The 11389-nt window shown below is 35.0% G+C and overlaps 1 long non-coding RNA gene across 1 annotated transcript; it reads right to left on the bottom strand.

Annotated features, from left to right (window-relative positions):
- Positions 1–5160: 5160 nt before the first annotated feature.
- LOC136802661 (uncharacterized) lies at positions 5161–10783 on the bottom strand. Its single transcript, XR_010846032.1, has 3 exons — positions 10385–10783; positions 6254–6313; positions 5161–5273 (listed from the first exon to the last, which is right to left on the bottom strand). It is a non-coding gene; the product is annotated as an uncharacterized lncRNA (long non-coding RNA).
- Between the last annotated feature and the right edge of the window lie 606 nt (positions 10784–11389).

The raw sequence follows: 11389 nt of genomic DNA, 5'->3' as shown, positions 1-11389 counted from the left end.
TACGCTTTTGCTGAACCCCCTCTCCCCCCTTCACTGTGTACGTATATACTATATGGATGGCCCCTCCAGTCTGGGTAAATAAATTTTGTAGTTTAGTAACCGTCAAGTTACACAACATGCACACAACCATCTTGAAGACTTTGCTGGTCGCAAATGATAATCGAAAGCAAAACTTAAAATTCATAACTATGCGGGGAAGCTCATTTTTCCCCCGTTTTGCTTTAAACTCGCTTTTGATTGGTCTATGAATTTGGGCGATTGATTTACCACCTTGGCAGAATAAACACACAACCATAATAAATAAATTCAACAGGGTAGCGGTGTAGGAATTAATTTCAACTGGGAGTCCTCTCTTCTGTGCCAAGCACTGGCAGTGTTTTTTAAACTTTAAAACAATGTTAAATGAAGACCAGATTGATCTTTTTGTTAGAGATTGGTGAGAGTGTGCATGTTGTGTAACTTGACGGCAGCCCGCTTTCGGCAAGTCTGATAAGAGATATCTATAAACTGTTATCGCCATTCATTCCATTCCATCATTCAGTCAAAATGTGTGCCAAGGTTAAAAAAGGTTAGAAAAACACAATCTGCGTCCGGAACTGCGTGAAAAATAGTTTGATCAATTTCAACAAGAACTGTATATATTAATATTAATATAATTATAAATGATCAAATTCCAAAGACCATTTGTCATAATTTTGCAAGTCAAATAATAGGAGATGTGATGTCATCATTTGGTTCCTGTCATCTGATTTACGGTCAGCAGGTAGAGCTGGAGAGTCGGAAAGCTTTTCCGCTGCTTTGCTGGATTTCCACTGTCGACCTCTGCACGCTCTGTGTTTAAAAGTTTTCAAATCGAAGTAGAGAGCCGCATGCTAATGGAGAGTAAACCGAAAACACCAGTTTATCCACGGTTTCTCAATTTTAAAATTCGGATCAGTCCACACGAATTCCCTTTCAACAAGATGTATAGCTGCTTCTTAACAGAAAAATATTTTCGACTGACCGGCCGAACGACTCCCACTTTTTAAAGTAGAAATGACGGGAACCAAACATTTTTTTGCGATTCGACTTTATCACAAACACGTCCAAGTCCAAAAAAGCACGATTGCATCCAGTCTTTATATCAAATTTATACAGTAGCTGTACTTTTGTGAACTTTATCAAATCCCAATAACATTATAACACCATCAATCCCCCTAGAGGCAAACAAGAAAAATATGTTTTTATTGCAAAAACTAATAAAAAGCAGCAATAAAAAGTATATATCAGAAAATTCAACATAAACAAAAACTTGAGCAAACGGCTTTAAACCTTCAAAGGATGTAGAAAAAGAATCCCCTTGATGAAAATCATGTGTTTGATTTGCCGAGTTAAAAAAATAAATGACAGAAATTGAAGCTTGCAAAAGATTTACACTGGAAATACTATGGTACTACACTGACTTATCACATCTGACTATCGCTTGAGCCGCCATCTTGAAACTACATTATGATCTGTAAAAACAACGCACGCTAAAAGTACCCAAAAAGTTAACCCGATCGGAAGAAAGTTTAGAAATAAAAGTGAGATCGGAAAATCGGATTTTTTTTTTGTCGTCTTATGATGGAAGAACCGAATTTTACCTTTTTGAATGCTCAGCTTAGGCTGACCAATAAGTACTAGTTATCGCATGACTTCGAGTGCAATACGAGAAATATTTTACGAGTTCCGAGATTTTCCCGTAATATTTTTCCGAGCCTTTAGGCGAGGAAAAATATCGGTAAAATCTCGGAACGAGTAAAATATCGAGTATTGCACGAGAAGTCATGTGATAACTAATTTATTGTCGACTCAAAAAAATTGTCCTGATATAAATTTCTTTTTGTTTTTGTTTTAAAACTTACTTCCGCCTTGCTTCTTTCTTCTGTGTAGTTTCGAATGTTTTGATTCGGAAATCTAATTCGAACGTTAGATTCGAACAATAAAACATTCGATATGTTCCCGCCGAAACTATTCACACAAAAACAAAACAGAGGAGCCTTTTTCGATCATTTTGGATCCAGAAGTTTTGTTTTGAAGAGTTGCAGATTTTTCAGAGATGTATTTGAAAGTTTCTAGATTGATAATTCAAAATGCAGATGGTGTACAGTATTGTTTCGATGGAGAAGAAACCCTTCATCGTTGGATTAATCAGATTGATAACATTCAGTCTTTTTCTATGTTTTTGTTTCGATGCATGGAAAAGAATAGCAGAGGAAAGGAGTTCCATGATGGAAATGTATGCTTGTAATAATGGTTAAAGTACAACATTTTTTCAAGAGCAAAACGATTTGGATTTCTTGATTATTGTCAAGCTTTAATTGTTTCGAATTTTAGAAGGAAGATGTATAAAAATGATTGTTGAGTTTACAATTCAAGGACGTACCTCGTCGAGAAAGAATTGGGAGAGAACTTTTTTAAAAATCACCACTTCCCTTGCTATGTTATGAGAAATCTTATTGGCAAACATTCAAGAATCTCAAGTTTTTTGTATGCATTGATAAAAAACTGTTTGGTTACACCACGGACGAATTTTATACCAAAAGCTGAAAATATTTGGGTGGTCTCAAGTAGTTTTATAATTTTTTAGTTCATCAGATTTGATTTTAGTGTCTTTTATGGAAGAACTCCAAAGTAAAAGTTAATCTGAAAATATTTTTGTTACGTTTTTCTCTTTGACTCCCAAGTTAGTTTCTCCGAAAGTCAGTTCTTTTCGGCTGTTTTGTTTTGATTTTTCTCCCGCCGCTTACCCAGTCCCCCAAAAGTCAACGCGGTCATATTTCCATACTAGAGAAATATGAAATATCGCAAATATCTCGATGCTCTCGACCAATCAAAACGCTGATATTTTTTTGGGTCGGCAATAAGTCAGAAAGGTCACCAGGGGGTCAGAAAAGAGCCTCAGAGAAGATAGGCAGAAATAAGAAGTCGATGTCGGAACGAGCAATAGACAAGAGTTCTTTCCCACATACTGCTGATCATCACTCAAAAAATCATCAAATGCTTGGTAGGTAAGTTATATTTCACGTTAGGATTCTGGTGACTCTAGTTTTTTTAATCCAAAAATATTAAGTTAAGTTAAGAGCAATTGCACCTAAGAAAATCCCTGAATCATCTAAAGTGGGATCATTGATGTCTTGGATTTTTTTCTTTTTTAGATATGTTGTGGGGGTTCATGGGTGGAACAAAATTCCAAAATTTGAGCCTCAGAGCTCAAGCCGTTCCCGAGATATCGCATTTTGAAGTTTCAAAAATTTTGTCTAAAATACAGACCGGTAATTTACAGACCAGAATTCCAAATTGGTATAACTCCTTATTGGTAAGTCTAAATGACATGAAATTTTGCACAGATACACAAGACCATAAACATTTTCTAAAAACAAAAACAAAAATTTAAATTTTTTTTCCAAAATGGCGGATATTTGAAGCCAAAGTTTTGAACTGCTTGAAAATACCGGTTGGATTTGATTCTCAGTTATTCCCGGCCCGAGATTCCAAATTGAATTTCTTTTTCAGATCCTGAAAGATCAATCCTTTAACTACCAAATATAAAAAATCTGTCGTGGAGAATTCATTTTTGGCTCAATAAATCAATTTTAAAGATGACCTATATTTTCCGAAAATTCCCTAGCAACGCCCTAGCAACAAGGCTTTAACAGGCTACTCCGTGTACTGGAAGGCTCAAAAACTGGTTTTAATGATTGACAGTCCATTTCTGGACAGTTGTGATCATAGACTGATCAAATCATTAGAGGATATTCCTCTATATGCAAAAGAAATTCATAATTTTCACTGCCTGCGATGATATTAAGAGGCATTTTTTTAAGAGTCTTCAGGGTGTGGTACCTCATCCTCTTGGATTTTGATGAAATTTTGACAAAATGATCTATCACACAAGAAAATAAGACCCTGAAAATTTCACCTTGATATCTCACTTAGTTTTGAAGATACAGCGTCTCAAAGATAGGCCACTAAGCGAAAATTGACCCCTAAATTTCATGAACTCTGGTGAGGAGCAGATTTTGAAAGCCAATGAATTTTTATTCAAGTACATTAGACAGCTGATTTATATACAGTGGATTTCAAGAACTTTTTGTAGGGTATCAGAAAAAATCAAATTGAGTCTCTAAAATTTTCCCCGAAAATCTTTAGCACCTCCTGTAGAGGGCTTCAGACTGCGTAATCTGGGTTTGGAAGCACTTTTAGCTGGCTGCTGATAGTCCTTGAGACCTTTTTAAAGCAAACTTTTGACCTGGAGTGGTTTACTGGTGGGTTTTGGCCACAAAAACAACATTTTCAGGATTTCCATATTTGCGTAACTGTCAAAAATGGCCGAAAAAATTGCTATTTTGGCAGATCTGGAGCAGAATTCAAGATGGCATATCTTTTTGCGGCAACAACAAATTTTTTTGAAACTTTCAGCAAGGCTTCCTTAGTAGGTCTAGTTTATAGCCTCAAAAAATCTCAGTGGGTTTTTGAAGTCTCTTAAAGATATGATTGATTGAAAATTTGCTTAACTTCGTTGTTTTTTCCCTCTTAAATGCTAAATCAGGCCCACTTAAGGGCTCTGAAGGTTAATTTTTGTCAAAATATTGGTTGATCTTCTCTAGCCAACTAATCATTGGCATTAAGGGAACAACTGTAAAAGATTTCAGGTCATTTCCATCAACAGATGACATTTTATGACTGTTTCTTTATTTTTAAGTACAGAATATGTAAAAAAATGCGAGACTGACATCTGGCCTTTCCTACCATTCCAGGGCCTATATTTTCAGGAAAAGCCTCAATCTTTCACAGTTTGGTGAATATTACTCTTAAATATAAGCAGGTTACTTCAACTAAATGGGTTTAACAGTACTTAATTCCTATTCAAAAACTTTTTAGAATCATTCAGAAATCCTACTTTGACAATAATTTGCGCTTTACCGCAAAATTTCCAAGTCCAAGTGTCGTGATTAACTTCTAGACTGTCCAATATCTCTATTTGTGTACACTAACAGCCTTACTTGTTGATTCTTAAATAACTAAGCAACATTATAGGGTGATATTTTATGAGATACTGCAAACAATGATGTTTTAAATCTTTGGACAGAATATTGGACAGTCTAAAGCTANTTTCAAAAGCTGAATCATCCAAGCCATTACAATTGAAGTCTTGCGTTATGTTTTCTCCTGCAGCAGTCTTATCACTGAAAGCATCATTGGTATTTTGAATCTCATCCCATTTCACTTCATGCCCATCGTCCAGTTGATAGCTGAAATGGAAACGGAAGTGCTTGATTATTAGGCAATGGTTAAAGCAGGTATCATGAAAGAAGAAGTGTATGGATGAGAGGCAATCACTAGCGCGGTGTCATATGCGTGCTACATAAAATTTACGTAAATAAATTTCAATTTTTATAGTACAGAACAGGAAACTATGACCCATTACATTTTATATCCATACAGAAGGGTAAACGAACTTTTCCCTGGGGTAATCTGAAAAAAAATTCCCAGAGGGTAGGGTTTAAGGAAAGTCAAGGGGCTAAAAGTTATCTTAAAACCCGTGCACACTCACTTAAAAGGTATGAAGAACTTTTTCCAAGTTTTTTTTATAGTTTGACATTTTCAAGGGGTATCTAGTATGTACCCATTTTAACTAATTATTATTTTTTGCTTGAAAAGTTTTGTCCAGCCCCTGTATGGATTTTAAATGTCAGAACACCCAATAAATAGTAAACAAATTAGTGCAGTCAATTCAATTAAACTCTCAAATTCAAATCATAGAGTGCAGAGGGGTCTGAACCCCCCCCCCATTAATATTTCATCCCCCCCCCTATAAAGGTATCCCCCCTATTTTTAAAATTTTTTGATCCCGCACCATTTACAGGGGTCCAAGCCGGGGTTCAAACGCTTTTGTTCAAACACAAAATAGGAACATTTTTATTGGCAATAGTTAAAAAACTAGGAAAAACAAAATCTGATTCAAAACAGAGTGCAGTGAGAATAAATCAGATAAGTCGAAATTATTAAATTTTATTGACTTAAATTAACATATAACATAAAAAAACATTTTTTTAACCAAAAAGTTACTGTCCCCCCCCATTTTTATTTGATCCCCCCTATAAGCTCAAACCCCCCATTTTAACTGGAAAATTGCCCATCCCCCCTATAAAGCCTTCCTTGAAAACTCGGATCCCCCCCTTAAAAAAAGGGGGGGGGTTCATACTATGCAAATGTTCAATAAAAACCATACCAATTTCTGCATTTTGAAATCTTGGAGCTTTGAATTCATGCACAGGTCAATTCTTTATAGCTGAAATAAAAAGAGATATCAGATAAACATATATTACTGTGTGTACATCTTAAATAGTATATTTTGCAAACAGTGCCTCATATCTTTTCAACAACTTCGATTGAAAGTAAAGGTATTCATTACATGTACAAACCTAAAGATCACTACTTTATGAAAAGTATGACTTACTCTTTTCATCCCCTAACTAGAACAAAAAGGTTTCATCTCCAAAGAAGTGTTAAGTGCAATGCCAAAGTGTTACTTTCTGCTTGACACATTTAAAACCTTATTATTGATGTCAAAAAGACAATCGTGACCACTACGTCAAAAGATACCGGCTAACTTTATTGGGAAGGAACTTTGGTTTTTAATGTGGCTAAAATGTGTAGCCGTATCGATTCATTTAATGATCCCCTTTGTAATCTAGCATAAAACCATCTCAAAGGGAAAGTATTGGTTGCTCGCAAAAACGCCTTTGAAGAAGGAGCGCGTCACAACATGTCAATCCCGAGAGACAATTTCATTTTAGAGAAAATGACAAGATATAGGTAACTCGCAAAAACGTCTGTCACATTGCTGTTTATCTTAAAATGTATATATATAAATGGTAAAATTAGCAATAATATGAAATATAAAAATATATTATATTGTGAGCAAAAAAAGGTAACTAAGTTCAGCATAGTTCGAGAAGCGCGTCATCGCCCATAATCTTGTATCCAAACCCCCTCGTTTTTTAGACATATGAATCTTTTGGATCATTTGATTTAAAAAAGTACCAAGCCTTCCCAAAGTTATCCAAAAACACAGAAAATATCTTAAGTCTCAGAATACAGCCAGAAAGATGTATCATCATTTTAATTATATTCTATTTGTGTTTTAACGTTAACAATTATTTTTAGTTATTTAATATATCTTTAAAGTATTTCACCCCTTTGTGAAGGGTTTCAGATGAACCAGTAATGAATAAGTCTCAGATAAACAATTTGAGGAAGTCATAAATGATCTAATTGATCATAAATATATCAGAATCAATAATCCAGGATACTGATGCAAATCAATTGTTATGATGAGGTATCAATTACCATCGACTACCTTTCGGAATTGGTTCTGACGATTAACAATCGATCATTATCAATTAACTTCCAGTGTATCGATGGTAATTGATTTTTCATTAATTGTTATCGATTTGTCATCAATCATCCATTGATTATTGATTTTGGTTTTCAATGTCACATACTGTGACACAAGCACCATGGCAACACAATCCGAATTTAATAAAAATCTGATCAGATGTTACCAAAGATTACTTGTTAATTCCCAGAAAATACAGTTTGTCATCAAGAAAAGTTTCTTGATTGACAAACACAATGATGAACTCTTAATATACGACACATACGTACAGCTACTTAGCTGTGAAACTCACACAAAAATTTTAAAATAAAATCTTCAAAGTCCAGAAGGTTGATTAAAATTTTTACATTGAACTTTTACTAATCCAAAAAAAGTGTTATAATACCATAATATTAAAAAATGTTTTAATCATTGGCACAAGAAATTATGTAAAAATCACATGGACCAGACTCTCACTAAATACAATCGACAGCTTTCTTTCCTTTAATAACCAACCAAAAACCAATTGATGGATTGGATATCAATCGACTTTGATACTCCAATTGGATTAATTTTCATGAGGATTAAATTTTGCTTCTTTTGATTGTGGTAAACATGTTTAAAGTGGTGGTCCTTTGACATTTTTTGAAATTTAAGGTGGCGGTCTACTGCCAAATTTAAAATCATCGAAAAAATAATTGAATTTCGATTTTTGGGTATTTTTAGATCCATTAGTCTTTCTGAACATCCCCTGAAAATTTCAGAGTGATTTCTTTATCATTCAGGCTGCGGTGAGCATTTTTTTCCTGCTTGGTGCTTAAAAAATCCCCCTAGCAACAGAAAAAAATCTCCTTTTGATGGAAATGATTTATTTAAATCAAGAATAGACTCTACAGAAGCTAGAAAATTGCTGTACTTTGGTTGTATGTGGTTATGTTTGATTTCTGCGTAAAACTCTCAAGTTGCCACCATTTTGTTTTGCGCATTGGGCTGGATGTGTGCTTTTAGTAGCTGACATAATGGTTTGTAGCAGATATAAATCCAAGCACAACATGATGTAACAAAGATGGAAATGTGAATTATAATGAACTGGACATAACTTCTCAAGACGTACATTCTCATCTGACACCCACTACTCATAACCACCTTAGGACAAGTCAGCTCATTGTCAATTCAAGTCTATATGAATGAAAATATGCACCAGAAAGGTTTTTATGGCTACAGAGTCATCCTGGACTATCAATGAACAATTTGTCACAGTTTTGTGGCAGTTTTCACCCAAGTTTTATGTTTTTGCAAGATCACAACAAAATTTGCTTTGTTTACTGACTTAAGCGCAACACGTTTTTTATTGATTTTTGTACTGTGGCTGAAGAGGACCTTTTAGTTTGTATTTCGTTTGCGTTGTATCGCACCGTTCAGCCTTTAAACACGCAGCTACATTTTTCTCAGGTTTGCATGTACCTTGTCAGGAATATCTCAGGATCAGATAAAGACTTTGACTTGAAATTTTCAGGGAAATTGTTGTTTGGCATGCAATGAATTGATTAGATTTGATTCATTCTGCAAACTTTAGAAAAATTAGTCATTTAAAAAAGGAATTGACTTCATAGCTCAACTCAGTGTTTCAGAAAGTCTGACACAGGATATTTGGAATACCACCTTGTAAAACGGCGTAGACCTTGGGGCCGTCCCCGTAGTACGTACACACTAAGATGTTGAAAATCAAGTACCCCCTCGCCCTGTACGCAAGCGTACACAAATGGCTATACCCCCTCTAGTAAGTACATAGATTTCCCCTAGTCCCCTAGTTCTGAACCGCCTCTTAAAGCCTAGGTTGAATGGGGTTAAGAAAACCTAATTTTGATGTCTTATACAAAAAGAAATGTAGAAATATAAGTAGTTTTTGAAGAAATTGGGACATGCATTAAGTTACAGAGTACGTAACATTTCCATTTGACCCCTCCCCCTGTCAAAAGCACAAGCTTTTGAGAAGATCCCCCTCCCTCTTAGTGCGTACGTTCCATGTGGACGGCCGCCTTTTCAGATTTCCATTCAGACTTATTTTTGCGCAGGCAGTTACATCAATATGCCTTCTTACATGTCTTTAAAAATACAAATAAAAGTAATCACGGAAAAGGACGCGAAAAAAAAAGACATAAGTGTGAGAACAGAGTAATCAAACTCGTTAGAAAAAGTACCATTAGAAGTCATAAAAAATCAACCTGAATAAATGCAATCGAAATTCCAGAGAACTTCATAATTCCCCAAACAACATTACATTACTATGTCAAACTCCCATCACATAAATTTTACAATTACGTCAGAGTAGACTACGCTCGCCACCGAAGAGGTTTATTTGGAAAGGGTAATTATATTTTATTGTTCGCTTCTTTTTTAAAGATTCGCCGGGTTGGAAAAGTATGAATTTCTTTGTACATATTTTACCTACCCCAAATATTTAGGAAGCTGAGTTTTAAACGAATTGTCAAGTTGAAACGAACAATAAATGTATCAAGGTCTGTTTCATTTACCCCCTGGTGACTTAACAAAAGAGACTTAACTCGATGTTACAATCCAATTACTGAAAGTTTGTCTCAGCCCTTTTATAATGAGCGAGACATACGTTCCCTGATTACGCAATTTTCATATTGACATTTTCGAGGCATTTTGTTTTTTGATGTAACTGGCAGGTGTCATCTGAAAAATCGAAAAAAATTTTCCTGATTATTAACTTACTTGATAATCTTTCTTAATTTTTGAGAAGTGAGGTTTGGTTGCCTATCCATTGAACAAAACATTGGTAAAAAAAGATATAGCAAATTATTTATAGAACAGGCTTGATTCCCCATCACCATCAGTCGATATCCAATCAATCAATCAGTTATATTGATTGCTGGTCATCAATGGTTGGTAAAAAGTTATCGATTGTATAGAGTGGGAGAGTCTGGTATAGAACTGAAAAGTTAAAAAAAAACATACCTGTTCATGCTTGTCAGTTTTGAAGTTTGATGTTTTCAGTGTTCTTCTTGACAGTGTTTCATTTTATTCAGTTGTGATCCACCAAGATGTCATGAGTTGAGTTGTTAAAAGATTAGTCCATTTTTGCTCAAAGAACCACAAAAATATCCTCCCCAGTTTCTTCGAGAATAACTGCAAAAGCGTTTCATACAGTTAATCAGTGATTTGTGGCAAGGATCATGATGTTAGGTTAAGATTTACTTTGAAATAGCTTTAACTTTTGCAAAGTTTGTACTTCGATACCAACCAGAACAAAATAGTTTCGCGCCACTCTGCTACCATTTTGGAAATTCTATTTTCTTACTTCGTGTAAAGACGGGGGTTACTAGATAGTTTAGTTTTACGCTGGCATTTTATTTTCTGCTAATTTCATGATTTTGTAAACAACTCTCATTCAAACGATGTAATTTTCTAAACTGTGAAAGTTATGGTAGAAATTTTTTTCTAATTTTACAATTGCTTGCTATCATAGCTTATATTTTATGTTACCCCCGTGTTTTTAAATCAAGAGTTTTTAAATTAAGACAGCTCGGAACACAAATCGCTCCTGGAAAAGTGCCCTACTGTAGAGGAACAGCTCATTTTTTTCAATTTTTTTCAATTTGCCAGCAAAAAATTGAGCTGTTCCTACTCCAGTAGGGAAGTTTTCCAGGAGCGTCTTGTTTTAAACTGTCTAAGGAGCAGCTCCGAAAAATCGACCGGAACAGCTCTTAAATTTCCAGCTGGCTAATTCAAGGAACAGCTCAATCTTTCGATCTTTGTCCAGAAAAAAAAACTTAATCTCGACCGGAACAGCTCCAGATTTCCAGCTAGTTGGCTACAGGAACAGCTCCCAAGTTCTATATCAGTTGTGAAAATTACATGGAATCAACCCGGAACACATGTGAATTTCCAGCTGGAAAGCTGATATAGAGCTTTCACGATTTTTCCAGGGAACAGCTATGTATTTCCAGGAGCAAATTTTTT

The sequence above is a fragment of the Clytia hemisphaerica genome, unplaced genomic scaffold, assembly GCF_902728285.1.
Source record: "Clytia hemisphaerica strain Z4C2 unplaced genomic scaffold, Clytia hemisphaerica genome assembly, whole genome shotgun sequence".
Lineage (NCBI taxonomy): Eukaryota > Metazoa > Cnidaria > Hydrozoa > Leptothecata > Clytiidae > Clytia > Clytia hemisphaerica.
The sequence above is the reverse complement of the archived record's forward strand: the minus strand, read 5'-3'. Positions and strand labels throughout refer to the sequence as shown.